Below are 20,385 nucleotides of genomic sequence, written 5' to 3' on the forward strand. Positions count from 1 at the left end.
GCCTATGGGAATTCAAATCCTCACCCAGCCCACAACACCGCCCACCCAGCCCTACTACTACTTGGCCCCCTCCATACATGCTGGAATCTGTGCTGTTCCTTCTCTACTCTTTGAGGTGTGACAATATCCTCCTGCAAAAGCTCATGGCTGCACCAGCATCCCTGCTTCATCTTGCTCCTGCACCAGTTCGCGCCTGCAGGCAGCACTTTTGAACTCTTGCTCACCTCTCTGCCCCAAACACTCTTTCCCCAGGGAGAATCTTGCTTGGCCTTATTTCATTTAAGTTTCTGGTCAAGTATTTCTTCTTCAGACAGACTTTTCCTGACCACCTAAATAGCAGCCCTTCCCTTCCTGCCAAATATGTCCTGGCCTGCCTTTCCTTTCTCCCTCCCTCCTTCCCTCCCTCCCTCCTTCCCTCCCTCCCTCCTTCCTTCCCCCCACCCCCCCAATCTCTCTTTTTTCTTTTTGGGACTGGAGATTGAAACCAGGGGCACTTTACCACTGAGCCACATCCCCAATCCTTTTTTTTTTTTTTGAGTCAGGGTCTCATTAAGCCATTTAGGGGCTCACTAAATTGCTAAGGCCAGCCTGCCATACCTGTCTTATATTTATATTTTAGATAAAAATTAATCTTAAAAATAGCTTTAGATTCACAAAATTGCAAATATAATACAGAGTTCCCATATACCCTACCCAGTTCCTCCAATTAGTGACATCTTGTTTTGGGATGACACGTTTGTTAAAATTAATGAATCAATATTCATACGTTGTTACTAAAGCCCACCCTTTTCAGATTTCCATAGTTTGTACCTGTTGTCCTTTTTCTGCTCTGGGATTCCAGACAGGTACCACATTCCATGTAATTGTCGGGTTTCCTTAAGCATCTCTTAGCAGTCAGTTTTTCAGACTTTCCTTGTTTTTGATGACCTTGACGGTCAGGTATTTTCTAGAATGTTTCTATATTGGTAGTTACCCGCTATCTTCTAGTGGTTAGACTGAAGTTGTGTCCTTTAGTGAGGAAGGTCACAGAGGAAAAGTGCCCTTGTCACCACATAGACCCAGGGTGCAATGACATCAACATGACCTATCACAGTTGATGTTGACCTCAATGTCTGATGGAGATAGCCTTTATTACGTTTCTTTGCTGTAAAATTATTCAAGTTATTCTCTTCCCAGATCATTTCTATTCTGTGCTTTTTAGACAGCAGTCACTATGCATAGCCCACACTTAAAGGGCAAGGGACTTATGCTCCGTCTTTTTGAGAGGGATTATCTACATGAATTATTTGAAATTATTCTATATGGCAGATTTCTCTAATCTTGCCTATTTATTTATTCAATATTTTATGTCTATCTATATTGAATGATTGTTATCTATTCTATACTCTGTACTACTCCAATACTACTTTATATTGATGTTTAAATTGCTCCAGGTTTCATCATTAGGAGCCATATCAGTTTGCTTCTGGGTCCCTTTTACATAATCCCACTAATGCAGATTTTTTTTGTTATTGTTGTTAGGATTTTCTTATTTTCTGGCACTACAAGATGTTTTGAACTTATCTTGTATATTTCCTGCCCTAGTCCTAGAATCAGCCATTTCTCCAAATAGCTTCCTCTATTTTTTAATACTTATCACTATCTGACATGATATGGTATACTTACTCTTTTGTATATTTGATTTTTGTTCCTCTCTAACCCAGCTATAATGCAAATTCCATGAATATGGGATGTTCACAGTATTCCTAGTCATGGAATCAATTTTGTCAAATCCGTTCTGACCATGGGACCAGAGGTCTCTTTTCTCTTGACTTTTATTTACCCTTCAGGAGCTGGAAGTACACAGTTCACTTGTTTGGCTCTTAGAAATCTTGGTGATCAAGTTAGTTTTCCTTAAGTTCTCCTCATCTATGCAATTCTGATGACTTCTTAAACAAAATTAAGCTTAGGATAGCAGTTCCTAAGCCTTTATTGCTTCCTCAACTTTGTATGCGAGAGAAGAATTTAGAGAAGCTCTGCTTTTAGAAAAAAAGTGAAACTTGCAACAGATTTTCAGAGATATGAAAGTAACTTTTCATCACATCCACATTTTTGATGCTGTGTGGAGATAGTGTCACTCTCAGCCCAGCCACATTGTTACCTGTGGTTTTCACTGTCTTGAGACTTCCCTTGAAGCTTCCCCTTTGGGCTTCCATCCTTGAGTTCATGAATAGCCAAGACTTGCCATGTCCACAAAGTCCAGCAAATCTATGAGGCATAACCAAATCCACATTCATGAGGCAGTCACAGACATTGTCTGACAAATGGAAAAAATTGTAAGGTTCTACTTGCATTTTTATATGGAAATTCAGTTTATTTTATACTCAAGTTCTGGTATTATTACTGAACTCAATTATGTCTACTTTCTTCTTAGCCATTTTCTGTTGTCTGTCTTTGCTACTTTTTTTTTTCTTTTTGTGGTACTGGGGATTGAACCCAGGGCACTCTACCACTGAGCTACACTTTTTATTTTATTTTTTGAGACAGAATCTTGTTAAATTGCAGATGCTGGCCTCAAATTTGCAATCCTTCTGCCTCAGTCTCGGAGGAGCTGGGATTATAGGCATGTGACACTGTATCCATCTCTTTGTTATTCTTTTTTTTTTTTTTAAATCTTTTTTTTTTTTTTAATATTTATTAGTTCTCGGTGGACACAACATCTTTGTTGGTATGTGGTGCTGAGGATCGAACCCAGGTCGCAGGCATGCCAGGCGAGCGTGCTACAGCTTGAGCCACATCCCCAGCCCCCATCTCTTTGTTATTCTTAATAGTTTGCATAGAATGTAATTTTGTACTTTTACCTGGCTGTCTCCTTACTCTTTAAATAGTACCAGAAAGCCCTCTGTTTATACAAAGTAATTCTCTCTGTCACTATCTTTCTGGTTCTGGTTGGATTTGCATTTTGCCTTTAGCCAGAATTTCATTTCTTGCTGTTAATTATAGGGCAAAAGGCTAACTCCTGTGGGACTATCTACTCCTGTTTTTAGTGTATTTTCTTATTTATTTTTTCCCTTTCCACATTCTGAGACAGATTTTGAAGGCTAACAGTGATAAGGGCAAGGGAGAAAAGAAAATACAGACAAGAAGTCAATGAAATGCCAGAATGGAGGATGACATTTTTAGATAGCACGTCTTGGGGTGGCTCCCTGAGATGGGGCTTGGGGCAAAGCAAAAGGAAGTGAAGGAGCAAGACATGGGTCTCTCTAGGGAAGAACAGGACTTGCAGAGCAGTAGGTGAAAAGGTCCAGGGGCAGGAACAAGTGTGACATGATCTAGAACCAGCAAAACTACCGTGTGGCTGGAGCCAAGGAGGAAGTTATCAGATGAAACCAGGGAGGCAATGGGAGGGGAGCAGGTCATATAGATCACACTAAGGACTTCTTACTTTCATGCTGAGTGAGTGGCGGAATGCCATTGGAAATTGAGCATGTGTCTGTGATTTTGTGTGCACGTGTCTAGGAGGCTCAGAGCTGGGGTGAAGCTGAAAAGGTACAGCACAGCTAAAATTTGTCAAGGTAAAGATTATGGGCTCTAATCATCAAGTGCAGAGCAAGGTCATGAAGCAGAAGAGAACAGACATGTGTGCGACAGTAACCAGATTATAATTTCATTCTGAGCATACTGTGGAAATTTATTGATTAGTTTCTTTACAGTGTCTAAATTTTGCAGGTGGAGAAATAGATGCATGAATAACCAGAGAAGCTGAGCTTGGTCTTTTGACTGCAAGCTCTGCACCACCATCTCTGGGCAGCAAAAGTGATTTAGGTTGGAGGAGAAAGAGAATCAGAAGTAAGTGCAGATAGAATAACTCATAGCTGGTCTCTACTCTCCCTTGCTCTGAGTTGACCTGACTCAAATTAAGACTCTTTGGGGCTGGGGATATAGCTCAGTTGGTAGAGTGCTTGCTTGGCATGCCCAAGGCCCTGGGTTCAATCCTTAGAATCACACACACACACACAAAAGTCTCCCAATGTGTTCCACACAGGGTCCCAGAAACTACAGACTCAGTCCTCATGTTCAAAAGTCTTACATCATGGGAGAAATATAAAATAAACAAATTATCACATAAATACATGAAAATATTTCATGTGGTAATTAAGTGTTATGGGGGAAAAAAAAATAAAGAAGTTGAAGGAATCCTGCCTTGCGGTTTGTTAGGGAAAGTGAGACTGCTCCAAACTGGGCAGTCAGAAACCATTTCTTTGAAGTTAGGACTTTTAGTCAAGACCTGAATGAGAAGAATAAGTTCTGCATGCAAAGATCTACGAAAAGAGAATTCCAGGAAGAAAAAAAAAAAAAAAGCAAATGAACACAAGCCATGGTGCAAAAGCCTCAAGTCCTGAGTGACTTTGAATGACCTTGACATGTCCAAGGAACAAAAGGAGACTAATGTAGCTGAAGTGCTCTGAAGAGGCAGGGTGGTGCCAGCTGATGAGGTTTAAGGGACCAGAAAGGACCTGCAGGAGCCCTAGGTGCAGAGGGAAGCTTCTAGAGCTTAGAATCCTGTCTGGGATGCTCTGAATGAGCAGCTGTCACACAAGAGCCTTCGGAACGATATATATCAATCAATTTCCTTTTCTCATCACCTGCTCAAAAGCTTAGGGTTAGACTTCTGTCTCTCTGTTCCCTGCCACATGAGGCTATAAGAAGACAGCCCTCAGAAAACCAGGAAACAAACCCTCACCAGACACTGGATCTATTTGCACATTGACCGTGGACTTCTCATCCCCCAAAACTATGAGAAATAATGTCTGATGCTTCAGCCTCGCACAGTCTATGGCACATTTGTTACAGCAGCCTGAACTGACTAAGACGCTGCATTTGGGACTGACTTCATTCTTGGCACCATCTTTTGCTCAATTCTGTGTTCTTTTTCATTTTCTCTTCTTGCTTTACCTAGCTCTGGTTTATGTTACCTTTTTGGTAAGTCACTTCAATTTTTTTTTTTAATAAACATGGTGGAGGGACAGAGATAGTGACAATTTCTTAAGGCCAGGACAGACTTTGTCTATCTGTCTGGAATGGTTTCAGCTTAGATGAACTTAAAGCTATGGCTTCCTTCTCCTTGGGTATTTTATGTGGCTGTGGTTTTGGAAGAGACTCATTATTTGTAGTGATTATGTTCTATAAGGTGACGGAAAGGGCTGAGTTGACAAATGCTGAACCATGTTCCTAGGAGAAACACAGGGTTAGGTTCTTGTGAGCTTCTGATCACAACATTTTCATCAACCAATTGCTATGTACCTTTGTCTTAACTGTGTTCTGTGTTTTTGTTTAAAGACACCTTACTTAATGCATATTTTTGGTTCATAGCCAACAGCATCATAATTCATTTCTCAGCTCCCCACATATGTATTTTCTCTGTAAGGTGAATCAGAGCCTTCTTGCACTTAGGAACATCAAGCAACAATTTAGTGCCATGCTTGGGAGCCACTTTCAACAGCAAATTGTCAACAAAATAAAAAGAAATAGGAAAAAATATGGCACTAACCAGATTAGAAAATTACACTTGTGATTTTCAATACGAGAGCCGAAATGAGAAGACAGAGCATTGCTGCTCCATCTTTGTTGGGAATATGCACATACAGCGATTCAGGTTTTTCTAAACTCTGCACATTTTTGTGAGTGACCAGGAAAGTGTCTTAAGTATTGATTCTGGGGTTAAGAATAAATTGTAGTGAATATGCAAATTTCCAAACACAGAATCAATGTAAAATAGGACTTGACCATGTTGTTGTTTTCTTTTTAATTTTTATTTTTTTTAGTTGTAGTTGGATACAATACCTTTATTTTTATGTGGTGCAGGAGATCAAACCCAGGGCCTTGCGTGTGCTAGGTGAGCGCTCTCCCGCTGAGCCACAATCCCAGCCCCTTGACCATTTTTTTTTTTTTTTTTTTTTTTTTTTTACTTCTGAAGTAGACCAGAGAATCCCAGTATTGTGATGCATGTCAGCAAGTGAGGGAGCTTTTTATTCAGTTACAGGATCTATGAGACTGTCAAGTAGAGCACTCCTTATATTTTCTCCAATGAGAAAAATCGAATTCATAGTTGACATTTATATACACCCAATGTGGTTCTGTCCCTATACAACTGGTAGGTGGAGATTATTTTTCTACTTGAAACAAAAATCCCACGTTACTGGGAATATTGGCCAAATGAATTAGAAAACTCATTTTCAATGGTTTTTCCTAAGGAGCCAGAAGGTATCATCAATATTGTCAGAAGCTGGATTAGAAATTTCTTGAAGCACTGTGATCAAGGGGAGAGTCAAACATCCCAGACTTTTGTACAGAGAGTCTGGACCTCACAAATAGCTGGCCTCGAAATAGTTGCCCAGTTGGGGTGGCAGAGCCAGCAGGAGCAAGGCGGCTCTTCATGCGCCTTCCTCTTCTCCCTTTTCCCTATGCCTGTGTTCGTGGTTTCCACCATTCTGCAAGGTATCAGTCTCAGTTCTTCAGTCCTGCTCAGCACCTTCCCCTGGTCTCCTCTGTCAAGTTCTCTCAGCCCTTCGGCTTGAATCGGGACTTTCCGTTCCAGGCCCACAGAGACTCTCCTCGTCCATGCCTTCATCAGTATTTCCAAACCTACTGCAAGAGAGGCCTAATTATCTTCTCCACCTCCCCCTCGACTCTCTCATGGCCAACGTCTTCCTCAAAGAACCCCTTACAAAGAAACCTTCTGGGACTCCCTGTATGTGCCAATTTAAACTTACACATCTCAGACTCCAAACCCCAATATTAGGGACATAAAGCTTTCTTTTCCTCATAATTCTTAAAGGAAGCCTTGCACAGAATAGGATCTCAACAATGGAACATGAAGGGTGTTCTAAAGTCTTTTATGGTGATTTGGTAGACATCTCTCTAGGTAGGACAAGAAGAAGGCAGGGAGGGGGGCCACCAAGATTTTGTACCTGGGGCCAACCACAAAAGGCATGAGATGAGCTTATATAAAAGTAAAGAATATACTCCAGATCCCAGATATCTAAAAGGCCACAGATTGATCTTAGAATTCAAGACAAATGTGAGTTCATTGGATGAACTCTTTGGATTGCAGTATCAAACAGAACTGGAAATCTCACAAATTTCCACTAAAAGTCATCTGGAACTGTTATGGGTATCTCAGAACGGTTGTGGTCTCCACAGGTCCTTGTCTCAGGTTTTTTTTTTTTTCCAGATGTGGCAAAGCCATCTCAGGCTGACAATAATCCCTGGTCATCTCTAGTCTTGGGTTGACCAGAATTTAAGGCTTTGAGAAGGTACACATGTGAGGAAACTTGTCACGTACTGGCAAAACCCTGATCCCTGTCCAAATTATCATCTTAGAAAAGGTAAGCACTTACAGTGAGTGTGCAATTGGGGTGGCAAGGGGAGATTCACATACGGGTTCTTCTCTAGGAAAGTGGGGAAAGAGAAAGCTCAGAGATCATTCTACCAGCAATAAAGTAACGTTATCTGTTTTACTTTAAAAGAATTACCTTTCTCTAAATCTACTGTTAACCTCAGTCAAAATCGCCTCCATTTATTATTCCTTAATTATTATATAATTGTTTTAAAATTAATTACAATTACTCCTTAATTATCCCTTGAGTGTGCTTTTCTGAGCATTGGGAGACACCCCTGAGCATTTTGAACCAGCTACTGGGGGTGACCACAGGGCTGTCAATGTTCCCTATTGCCCTGAATTTGTTGATTCCCTTTTGAGCATGAGACGATGATATTCACCGAACCATACAGGGACTTCACGTAGGAGGAATGGGTGACTACGAGGAAAGGATTTGGACATTGGTTCTTGACTGGTGAAGCGCTTTGCCACCCAAGCACAGGATTGACAGCTGCATACCATGGGGCTGGTTTCACCGTGGCATGGGCCGCTTCCATCCACAGGGAGTCCTCTTCCCAAAGTGCACAGGAGTCTACGTGTTTATTTTTTAAGTCTTTGCCTTTTACCCCTAAACCTTCTCCTCCAGCCCTCCCTCCCTCCCCCAGGAATAAAACAAAACCCAACACCAAAGGGAAGCAAAACAAAACCAAGAAAGTGGAGGACATATTTCTTCCTCATTGTTTTACCACGTCAGATGCCTCACATCTGGCCTCTAGCACAACTGGCAGCAGAAGTGCTGACCTATCCTGAGAAAGGCTTTTCTGGGGGACATGTAGCTTGGGCAGCAGTGACAGCGGAGGCAGGAAGTACAGGAAATCTCATGAGATGGCCTGTTCTTGAACAACTGCCAGCCTGCTTCTGCAGACTCATGAGGTTAAGACACATGTCCACGTTACTGGGGAAGCTGTTGGAACAGAGCCCCAATTCTGTGTTCAACTCTGAGGCTCACTGGTAACCGGCCCAGTGACCACAGAGCATAACTGTCAGAGCTCCAGCCAGGCCTGAGGTTAGGTGCTGCCTGTTGAGGTACTTCTCATTTTAACAGCTCACAGCACTCAAAGCTAATATTGGCGACAAAGCGCTGTGGAGCAAAGCTCTCTCTGAGACTGCTACAAGGCATTGGCTGATGGTGAGATCTTGCTGCTGTGTCCCTGGTGAGGCCACATGGGAGAGGAGGGACCCTAGTCTTTTTTTGTGATGCAGAAAGGTGGCTGATTATGAGGGGAAAGAGGAGGTGTCTGGGTTAGAGACCTTCTTTGGAAACTCAGGATGGGATCCTGTGACCCCAGTTTTGAATTTCTGGACAATTTAGCTAACTGGTCACATGAGTATATGTTTTGGGATGAAGAGGCTGATGCTAAGCCACCAGATTTTCAGAAGTTCTATCCCTTGTTAAGAGAGAGAGACACCAAGAAGGGGTGTGGCAAAAGATTTCTTTGGCTACATCTCTGGCAAATGTCATTTCCTGGTACAGCAAGCTCCATTCTTAGAAATGGCTGGGCTCCCCTGCAGGGGTTTGCTGGAAGCACTGTACTGAAGTCACTGTAGAGAGACTGGACCAGGCCTAATGCTCTGTCCCATCTAAATGCACCCAGGCTCTGGACCAACTTCTGTTTTCTGTGGTCTCCGATCATTTGATGTCTCACCTTGAGAGCCAGAAACCTGGGATGATTTGGCTGTGTCTTAGATACACCAGAGGCACTGGACCAGCCTCAGCCTCTAAGGGGCCCAGAGGATGCCTTCTTCAAGCAAATTTGGCAGGTCATCTGATCTGGGGGGAGAATGACAGGTGAGCCGAGTTAAAGAGATAGGACCTGAACCAAATGTCACTCACCTGAGCCTCGTACTCTGAGAATGTCCTCTACCACATCTCTTCTCACGGAGCAGGAAACGTGAAGAGCAGAGCTGGGAATTGAGAGAGATTGGGTGGATCTCAGCCCCGAAACTGAGCCTGTGATCAGATGAGGACTGGGGCCTCCATGTTGGAGGTTCAGATGAGGAATTTTGACTCACTCATTGAAGATGTTGATAAAGCCCTTAACTTGCTGGTGGGCATGGTAAGAGGGTTCCCATACTGCTGATAATTTGGACAGAAGCATCAAAAAACTGAATTACAAGATGAAGATGATGATGTATATGCTCAAAATAATACTTAATGTGTCTTTCTAAAGAACACTCAGCTAATATTAAATGGATTCCCTCCTCTCTGCTCCCCACTTGCTGGCTTGGTGATGTGAACTGTCTATCTAGTGCACCCTCCTTCAATCCACAATCAAGCTCTATGGGAAGCATTTCTTTAACAGACATCAATTCAAGATTTAATACATTTAATTCTACATTTTAAAAAATCATTAGTTCCAGATAAGGAGGGGTGCCAGCTTCTGCAGGGTAGGGGTGGGGGTGCAGAATTTTTATCAGTCCACTTCCCTAGGCAAATGCTAAATGCCAGCTTTCATGACCATCACTGAGAACCCAGAAACATAGAAGATACCTTGCCATACAGGTGGCCTCCTGTCTGGTCAGACAGATATTTTCTAATCCATGTATATCAGCTAGGGCTATTGTTAAAAGTTGCTTCTGTTTTGTTTTGTTTAAAGTAAAATCCTTTTATAAGTACCAATATTATTTTTAAAAGGTCATGAAATTTTTTTTTAAATTCCAAGTCTCTGCCTTTGACAAATATATTTCTAAACAGCACCCAAAGTGACAATATTTTCTGAAAAATGATGTTGGTATTGTGTAATACTTTCACCTGCCTTATCTGATCCCTATGACAACCCTATGGGATAGATTTGGCCCAATTTTATCATCCCTACTTTAATGTGGATCAGGGCCTTACAATTTGCTGATGATCTATATGTTGTCCAGGTGTGGTACTGGACTCTGATGGAAACAGAGTGCCTGACCATGTGAGACCAAGTGACTTTCTGAACTGCTCATCTTGACCTGGGGCCTGTCCCATTTGTTGAGCTGCAGGGTCAGTGTGCCCAGCAAGGATTCATTATGCAATGGAAGCAAGTGGTGTACAAGCAGGAATAGAGGTCACGAGCCAGCTGTACAGCCCACACTGCTGCACAGGAACTCCCAGGTCTACACGGGCAGTTCTTGACAACCAGCTAAAAGGGATTAAGCAGCCCCAGCTTGCTTTATAGATGGATCAGCTTAGTATTTACGTGCAAGTGGAATGTTGATGACAGCTGCAGTATAGTCTCAGTTAGGCCTGACCTTGGAAAAGACAGGGGCAAGAGAAAATTCTTGCACGTGGCCCCCAGCTTCATCCAGAGAGAGAAGCAGCCTGAAGTCAGAATACACCCGGACTCACAGAAATGATCTTTGGTGTGTCACCCAGTCAGAGGTTTGGGATTTTCCTTGGCAAAGAATAAGCTGTTTTCCCTTGGGGCAACTTTTCTCTGCGCAGGACAGATCTGGCACATTGCTGAGGCCCTCTAGGGCCCCCAGAGGGCTTTGTGATCCTCCCTCTCCTCCAAGGGACTTGATGGCCCAGGATGCAAAGAGTACATAGTCCACATGGAGAACATGCCAAAAACAAATCACTTCTGAAATTCTATCCACAGCTCTGAGTTAGGGCTCCACCTGGCACAGACTTCTGAGAAGCCCGAACAAGGCCATGTGATTCTCTGTACTAGGATTAGCTAAGAATAATACAAATCGAGTGTAAACACACTTTGGGACATGGGGGAAGTGTGTTTAGATTTGTGTTTTTAACTGGTCAAGAGTTGGTTTGCGGGGGCGCAGAGAAAGAGAAGGAGGAGATTCCTTGGTCACTGGACTGGTGATGTAACTTAAATACTTCAGACTGCAATTTGTTCCATAGTCAGATTAGGGGAGAATAAAAAGCCATGCTGAGACTTTCCATGAAAATTATTCAATCAAGAAGTGACATTTCTTTATTATGGAAAGACAAACTGACCTAGGAAGCGATGACCCTTTTCTTTCCTGATTCTGCAGTTACCTCAAAATAACCAAGCCTCCAGGAATGCAAAAATCAAAAAGGGTTGAGGATTCTTTATTTTTTTTTTAATTTAAAAATTATTTTTATTAAGGTGTATTTGACAAATAATTTTTATATTTAAAATGTGGCAAAAATTCTTAGAACACTAAATTGGCATATAAATATGTAGGATAATAATAATAATGATGATCATAGCAATAAATTAACAATGATAAAATAAAATTATTATCTGTGATTTTCAACCTTTGTTTTATATAAGAGATACCTGGGGAGATTTTAAAGAGCGACTAACCCTGAGCTCTATTCCCTGAGACTTAGATTTCATCATGCTGGGAACGGGGAACTAGCATCTGGAATTTAAAAGAGTTCCTAGGAAATTTAATGTGCAGAACCATTAAACTAGTCCTTGACTCGACCTACCACCTGGAAATTTTTGTCTCCACAGAATATCCGCCGTGAAAGAGGGTGGGGTGGCAGGTGATGCTAAAAACCACAAAAAAGAGCTCTTTAGACATCAGATAAAATGAAGGCTATTCTTTAATGAAACCAATGAATCTCTATAGTGACAAAGATCTGGTGAACTTTTCAAAACACATTAAAAGCCCACATTTCAAATATTGATGTCAAATTGATTGTTAATAATTAGATAAGAATGGCCAGGCATGGTGGCATATGCCTAGAGTCTCAGCTCCTCAGGAGGCTGAGGCAGGAATTGTTTGCACCCTGAAGTTTGAGACCACAACCTAGTGAGACTCGGCCTCTAAAAAAATAAATAACGAATGAATATAAATAAGATTAGCGTTTCTGTTTCACAATTTCTTTGAGTTCTTTAAATGGCCAGGAAAAGTTTCTATTGGTGATGCCAGTGGGGAGCGGGCACAGTTCTGTGGGTGCTGTCACAGCGGGCTTCTAAGGCACATCAGGCTCTCCATGAACGACCACTGCAGGAGCTCAGATAGACATCACTTTGGTCCAGAATCTAGGTGATGTAGTTTGTAGTTCTTCTTTCCCTAGGGCCCAGGGAGGGGTCCACAGATGTTGAGAAACCCAGCCTCCCTCTGCTCCGGGGTCTTCATTACTGCCATTAAGATTCCCTTCCAAAGTGACCCTTGCCCCCATCTTTTGCTCACACATGCCCAGACAGGTTGAATTGCTGAAATGAGCACTATTTAGGCCAAAGTGTGTGGGGGGGATGCCAATATGCTATTTAAAGAGAAAACTAAAAAAGTAAAAATCACAGGAGTTTTGAAGCTATTCATCTTGAAGACTATTCATGGAAGCAGGGAAATTAAACACAGTATCCTTGAATATATACCCTCCACACATAGGCTTGGGCTATTGTTTCCTTCATAATGACAATTCACCTCTGGGAGTTTAGCATGGGGCTCTCAAGTCTGCTCAGCACAATCAACACAGCACTGTGTCAGGAATCAGGAGGAAACGAGAACAAAGCTGTATTGTCAGCAAGCTGAGGGGTGACCCAAACACAGCAGAGCTGCAGAAAATTATTTTGGAAAATATTTCCTCCAAGCCGCCTGGGATGGCTCAGTCTGATTCTTGGTCAGACTTGACTGGAAGAGGAAATTAACTTACTCCGCCAAGAAGCCTGTGCATTGTTCTTGCATTAAGGAGAGAAAGCACAGGTAATGGTGTGAGCCTCAGCTCCGGAGAAACCCGTTGTTCTGCCCTAAGACTACCTGCTCCTCAACTTCCTTCCCAGGGGGCAGGCAGCTCTGTCTGCAGATATCATTAGAAGAAAAAGTTGATTTGACTTACACACACACCTGCCTTCTTACCTGCTGGTTTGGTTAATTGGGGTCCGTAAAGTTTGACATCACAGAGGCCAAGTGGTGACCCAAGACAGTGGACCCAGGATCTTTAGAATGGAATTGTTGGGCTGGAAAAAAAAAAGTCACAATGGAATCTAAAAGGGTCTGTTATCAATGAGATGCATTAGCCCTTATGCTTCTCTTGATAATCACAGGGACTACCCCAAAGTAGATTTAAATGCCCTGTTACAGGGTATTGTAAAAATGTATTTGAGCTACAACTTGAACAAGATTCAATTTCTCTAGAATCATGGTATTTCAAGGTTTTTGTTAAATATTTCTTGTTACTAGTAAAATAATTTTTCCTCCTCTTCCTCCTCCTCCTCCTCCTCCTCTTCCACTTCCTCCTCCTCCTTCTTTTGGTACCAGAGAGTTTTTCTGGGTACTTTACCACTGAATTATATCTGCCCCTCCCGCTTTTTAAAATTTTTGTGACAGGGTCTTGCTAAATTGCTTAGGGCCTCACTAAGTTGCTGAGGTTGACCTTGAACTTGCCATCGTCCTGCCTCAGGCTCCCGTGGCTGGGATTACAGCCATGTACCACCATGCCCAGCATCAATTCCTTTTTTTAAATGTAGGAGGAGCTGGGGGAGAATCCTGCGAAAGGGGAAGAATCCATGGTCAGCTCATGGGTCGCAGTGGTTTCTGAGAGTCATTCATTCAGTTGTTTTTTTGTTCCCTTGTCTGTCTGTTTACTCAACACACTCTCAGGGAGCCACTATTACCAACGAAGCAGAAAAGGTGTCAGGAATAGAGAGACTGGTGAGCAAAAGAGACAGGCTTGCTGCTTTCTTGGCACTTGTAGCCTAGAGGAGGAGACAGACTAATATGACACAAATAGATTATGTAATTTTGAACAGTGGCAAGTACTAGCGAGGGGAAACACAGGGTGCTATGAAAACAAATAGCAGGAGTGGTGAAGGGTCAGAAAACTTTCCATGAGCCCTAAAGGATTAGCCAGATGGAGGGAGGAGCTTGGGGGAAACAATTCAAGCAGGAAATAATAGCATGAGTGAAGGGCTGGGGATGTGGCTCAAGCGGTTGCCTGGCATGCGTGCGGCCCGGGTTCAATCCTGGGCACCACATACAAACAAAGATGTTGTGTCTGCAGAAAATTAATAAATAAATAAATAAATTTTTAAAAAAGGCATGAGTGAAGAGAAAGGCAGGTGAAAATCCAAATCTGAAAGAATTGAAACCATCAGTGAAGAGCTAATGAACAAAATGAAACAAGGAGAAGGCAAAAGAAAACAAAACCCCAACACAATAGGGCAGAAATTTGCTCCTAAAGCTGCCTTGGTGGCCGGAGAGCACAGGCAGGGTCTCTTCCTCCATTCTGGCTTCTGCCTGGCCCTCATTGAGGGCCATGGGCATTTTGGAGAAGCAGGAAGTGAGGTCCTTCACTTTGCCTTCCCAAGATGGTACCCTAAGAAAGATGGAAGTAATGCATCCTTCATAACATTAACGTGGTTATCAAGTGGTAGAGGTGGCCAAGTGGGAGGTAGGGATAAAACGAAAACGCCTGAGTACTTGTGATGTAACAGGCAGTGCTGAGGTACTTGTGCTCCTTATTTAACATTCCAATAGTTCTGATGGTGGATAGTATGCATCTTATGTTCTAGAGAGGAACTGCAGACTCGGGAAGGTGAGTAATCTGCCCAAAGAGTGAAAGATGGAGACGAGCCTGCTCAAGGTGGGTTGGCTTCCATGTCCTGGGGTCTCCACACTCTTATTCTGCGTGGCTTCCTTAGAGGGGCCACAGAGCCCATCTGGTCCAGGCCTCTTATCTGCTAGAGGAGGAGATGGAGGATCACTCTCACATAAGGCCTAGGAGCTAGTAGCAAATGAAGACTACACCTCTGGTTTCCCATTGCGAATCCACACACCTTTCCTAGCTGTTTCAATATACATAATTTTTTAAAAAAAGTCACACTTTCAATTTGTCTGGATGCCAGAAATAAACAGACTCATCATTTTTTTTTCTTGAGTTTCAGCCCTTTTCCCGCCCCCACAAAAATTCAGTGTTGAAACACGTAGTGAAAATGTCCTATTAAAAAACAAAACCCTACTAAATGACACATTTTCTAACAAAGCAATCACATTTGGCTGCATTTTTTCATTTGGACTTTTGACTTTTGAGCTCTTATAAAGCAGGCATGCTTTAATGGAACAACTATCTTGTGCCTTTTCCATAATATTCTACATTCATCTAATAAAATGTGTAATTGGTTGGTTTCTCTAATAGAATCTCATATCCAGAATCATATCTTGGTCCAAACCTTGAATCAGTGAAACAATACTGTGGAATAGGAAGATAGAAAATGGCAACCATTGCTTCATCACAGGTGAATTCCACATCTGTGATCACAGAGTTGCTTCTCATTAGTTTCAGCTTTAAACATGACATTCTGGCCCCCAGTTCTGCATCTGGGAGATGGAAAAAATGGTACCTGGTGGTCTGTATGATCTCCTTCCAGCTTTGAAGTTCAAAGAGACAACAGGACCTGGAGGTATATTTACAACTAACTCACCTTCTCGCCCTTGGTCAATAACCCCAGCAGCTGTTCCTACCTGCTAGGTCCCTTAATTTTAATCCCAGCCTTTCCTACCGGATTTTAGAAAAACTGAAGGGGACATCTGAGATTCTCAATTCCTGAGCCTGAGCGCCCCCTAGGCACCCAGAGGTAAACTGTGACAGCCTTGGAAGTCATCAGGATTCTGGGAAGTAGATATCTAAGGTCAGCACCAAATCCTTGAACTTCCCTGTTTGTCGGATGATGCAAGCACTGTGGGACTTTCCTGATTTGGGCAGGGAGGGCGGGAGGTTGGAAGGACGAGAGGGAGTAGGAGGCAAGCGCTGTGGTCAGACAGGCCCCACGGAGCTCGGCTAGACTATCCTTATAATGACAGGGTTAGAATGGAAGCAAGTAAACTGGAGACCCATCAGAGCTGCCCAGTGCAAATGACCATGGCCACACAATGAGTGCGTGGAAGAGACATTTTCTGTTAGAACAGAGAATAATCCCAAAGTAATAGACAACCATCATTGTGTTGCTTGCATTTCCCTCCTGTCCCAGTAAACACCATGTGAGTCTTTCCAGAGGGACTTTGTCTTTGTGTGCCATTTTGCTGCTTTTTCCACTCCTTTTGCTATTTCGCATACCTCCTATACTCGTAGTCCACTTAACAAAGTTTTTGGTGACATGGCTCTATTATAGAAGTAGAGCACCAAAATAGAGTACTTCTCTTTATTTTGAGAAGTAGAGCATATGTGTGTCCATGCGTATGTACGTGAGTCATGTGTGTACTGTGTATGGTCTGTGTCATTGTGTGATTGGGTGTGTTTCTGTATGGTGTATGTGGCCTGTGTGCAGTGTGCATCTTTGTGTCTCTGTGGTATATATACATGGAGTGTATGTATTCTGTGTGTGCAGTAGGTATGTTCTCTCTCTGTGTATGTGTGTGTGGGGTATGTGAGTGTCTCTGTGTGGCGTATATAAATGTGTATGCATTTTTGGTGCATATAGATGTCTCTGTGTTGTCTGGGCAGTGTGTGTGTGGGTGTTATGCATTTGTGTGTTCACTCCCGTGTGCTGACTCCAGCTCCTTGAGTCTAGACTCTGGGCTCCTCTCTCAGGCCTCAGCATCTATGACCAAACACAAGGCCTTCCGAGAAGTATGCTTTGGGCTAAGAGAGTAAGGAGGGCCCTTTGCGTGGTGGGCCTTTGAGATCCTGCAAAGTCACGCTGCACCTGGGGGTGTGCCATGTGACGGCGTCTGCCGAGGACCGTTCTTATCAGAAGGGTCAGGACGCCTAAGAGCCATTATCACAGGCTCCAGAGCTTAGCTTCGTGAACTATGTGTTTTTTTTTCTCTAAGATATTTTCATTTTCTCCTAAAAGAAAAAGAAAGAGGAAAGGGACAAGAAAAAAAATCTCTTGAGTGAACCTGTTGTTGATTCTCCTTGGGCCACACTTACCCACATTGCAGAAGCAGGAAGAGGTGGCACAGGCCCAAATCCACACCAGAGGTGGCCTTTCCCCTCAGTTCAGGCCCAGTTCCCGGCTTGATGTGAACTTACGGCTCTGCCTCACCCACACTGGGCACATCTCCTCCATGCCCCTCATAGTGGACCTTTGACCTCCGTGTTCCTCAGAGTGGGCCTTTGACTTCCTGGTTTGGGTCCTACTCAGAAGGTGAAGACACTGTCTTTAAGTCACTGCCTTCTATGGTAGTTTTCTGTTTACTCCACCATGAGTCAACTCCTTTAGCATTCACTAAATAAGGGTGGCCACATACTGGGCCAGATAGAGGAGGTAGACAATAAGGTTAAGAATGTGGCTTAGAATAAGACAAGGAGGTTCACCACCAAGTTCTCTGCTTACTCTGCACCCAGTTCAGACAAAGTAAACTCCCTAAGGCTCTGCTTCCTCCTTTGTGAAATAAGAACTGATGGCCCTGGGTTGCTGAGTGGCTGACCCAGTGCAGAGTACTTAGCAAGGACATGACATTCTGCTCAGCATGTGGATTGGCCAACCTTCACTCTAGACTCTCTGAGTGGAGCACCATGGTTCTCAGACTTTTTGACAGTCAACATTCGAGAAGCAAATCATCTTCCACTAAGGAGCCCCACAAACACAAGATGAGCAAGTCCTCCCTTTTGCAGCTGTTTTTGCTGGGAAGCAAGATCATGGACACAGGTGGGTCCCTGACTCCTGCCCCTAGGTGCCTGCCTCAGCTTTGAGAGGCTGGGTTGCTGCAGATGCAGCAGGAGCCTGTCCAGAGGTCCCTGGAGCGGGGTCTCCCCTGTGGGTCATTTCTATATTGTTCTGGGAGTCCTGGCCCAGAACCTGTTCCTTGGACCTTTCCAAATAATTTTGCAGGCACCTTATTTCTTGATTAAACTCCTTCCTACTTAATATAAATAAAGCAATTTCTGTTCCCTAATTGAACCCCAATGAATACAACTAGTGTCATTTGTATACGGAAGACCAAAATTAAAATCATAATAGCTATCGTGCTTCGGTTATACCAAAAGTTCAGATTTTTACAGATGGTATCTAACTTCATTTTCCCAGAAAATCATGCAACTGTTAAGGGGCCTAATCCTGGTGTGCACCTAGGTCTTTCTGCCTAATTAGGCTGGATACCTAATTAGGTACTGTTAGTGTACTGTTCTTTCTCTAGAGGAGTTCACAGTTCACAGGGATATATTCAGGTCAATAAATGGCTGCAGCCCACGTGGGAAGCTGAAAAGAGCTGTGGCTATGGCTCTTGGAGCCAGGAGAGAAAATTCCTACCTGAGCTCAGGACTTGGAAGTTCAGGGTGGTATCTGCTTTCCAGTTGGCATGGAATCACAATCTTTAGACTCCATGGGGTCACAATCTCTGGGCTCCTTACCATGTTGGGGGCTTCTACTTTGAAGCTTTGTTGGCCTGTTTCTCAAATAAGGGTGAATTAGGAGCCCTAAATCTGCATATTTGCAAAGGTGCCCATCCACCCTTGTGTTGGATGAATCATTGCAGGTCCTGGAACATTAAGATCTTCTTGTGGGACTCAGGCATATTTTGCCACTGAGTTATATCCTCAGCACGTTTTTTTTTTTTTTTTTAAGGCAGGTTCTCAATGGCCTTGATCTTGGTGATCCTCCTGCCTCAGCCTCCCAAGTAGCTGGAGTTACAGGTGTGTTCCACTGTGCCTGGCTGGACATCTTTTTGCTTTTTCTGTGCCTTCTTAATGCCTGAGTGAGGAGTCGGCCCTGTTTGCAGCACAAACCCAACCTGTGGTGTCAGAATTGGTGGAAGCAAGGTCCTGCTGAGAGGGTGTGGCCAGACGTAGGGACTTGGACTTCTGATTTCCTGACTCTTCCCTTCTTTCCAGGTTTCATTGCCACCCGCTAATTTTCTTTTTTTTTTTTTTTTTTTTAATATTTATTTTTTAGTTCTCGGCGGACACAACATCTTTGTTGGTATGTGGTGCTGAGGATCGAACCCGGGCCGCACGCATGCCAGGCGAGCGCGCTACCGCTTGAGCCACATCCCCAGCCCGCCACCCGCTAATTTTCATGTTAGGGAACATATAGAGTTTTATAATCTGGACCGTCGGGAGCCTAATATTCGAGCACATTTCTAATGCCTAGGCCCTGCACAAAAGGCTCCTCTCCCTCTACATTCATCTCCATGCTCACACCCTCAGCAGTGCCCTGGGCAAGGAGTCAGGAAATTGCAGTAGATTCTGCTGCTAAAACAGCTGTTAGATGATGTCAAAGAGAACACCATAAACAGGTACCTCAAAATGCCCCAGGTCACATATGATCAAAAATACTGCATTACTTTACAGAGTACATGAAAAAAGGATAAGGACATAGAATTGTTCAGTTTCCAGAAGGTGAGTTGACGGGAGGAATTGCAGTGGAGAAGATGAAGCATTCTTAAACTAATGACACTAAAAATTACATGCGTATAGTACTTGGTAAATTCTAAAAACACTCATCTGTGTAATTCTACATAATTCTCAAAGTAACAGGCTAATGAGGAAGGCAGAGAGCACATTATGATAGCTTTAAAGACAACAGACCTGAAGTTTGGGGTCAAGGTCTTCTGATCTCAAATCTAGCTCCTCAGTGGCAATCAAAACAAATATAGCAACATGAATTTAAAAACAAATCTATAGCCCAAGTTACCTGATTTTGATCTCTACTTGCTTAAGCAGGAGCTCAGCCTCCTTAACTCTTCTGATTAGTTCTGGGAGTCCCTAGGAGATATTTCACAAGTGCTCAGGAGCAAGGCCACTCACAGAAGTTTCCTTGCTGGTGGCTGTCCTGATTCTGCTGGCCCCTGGGAATATCACGTCAGCCTGGGCCATGACTCAGGACTCAGCAACACTGCCAATCACTCCTGGAGCAGGCTTTTTTTCTGACACTCCACCAGGCCAGCAGTTTCTGGGTAGCAGTTTCAAGTCCACAGGCCGTAGAGGACATGTGGTGGTCTAGGACAGGGTAAGGGCTGGTTGCTCCCTCTTCATGAAATCACGCTTGGCTAGAGGCTTCCAAGGCAGTGTTATTATGACTCTGGTGTGCTAGAGGGTGACACCTAGTCAGTTTTCATGCACTGAGGAGGGTAGGTTTGGGACAGATGAGTATAACAGCCAGGACCTCTCCTTG

General features: G+C 43.4%; 1 long non-coding RNA gene across 1 annotated transcript; it reads right to left on the minus strand.

Moving 5' to 3' along the window:
* Positions 1–11,706: 11,706 nt before the first annotated feature.
* LOC113185675 (uncharacterized) lies at positions 11,707–20,047 on the minus strand. Its single transcript, XR_003301151.1, has 3 exons — positions 19,906–20,047; positions 13,190–13,290; positions 11,707–12,403 (listed from the first exon to the last, which is right to left on the minus strand). It is a non-coding gene; the product is annotated as an uncharacterized LOC113185675 (long non-coding RNA).
* Positions 20,048–20,385: the final 338 nt, after the last annotated feature.

Source organism: Urocitellus parryii, chromosome 9 (genome assembly GCF_045843805.1).
Source record: "Urocitellus parryii isolate mUroPar1 chromosome 9, mUroPar1.hap1, whole genome shotgun sequence".
Classification (NCBI taxonomy): Eukaryota; Metazoa; Chordata; class Mammalia; order Rodentia; family Sciuridae; genus Urocitellus; species Urocitellus parryii.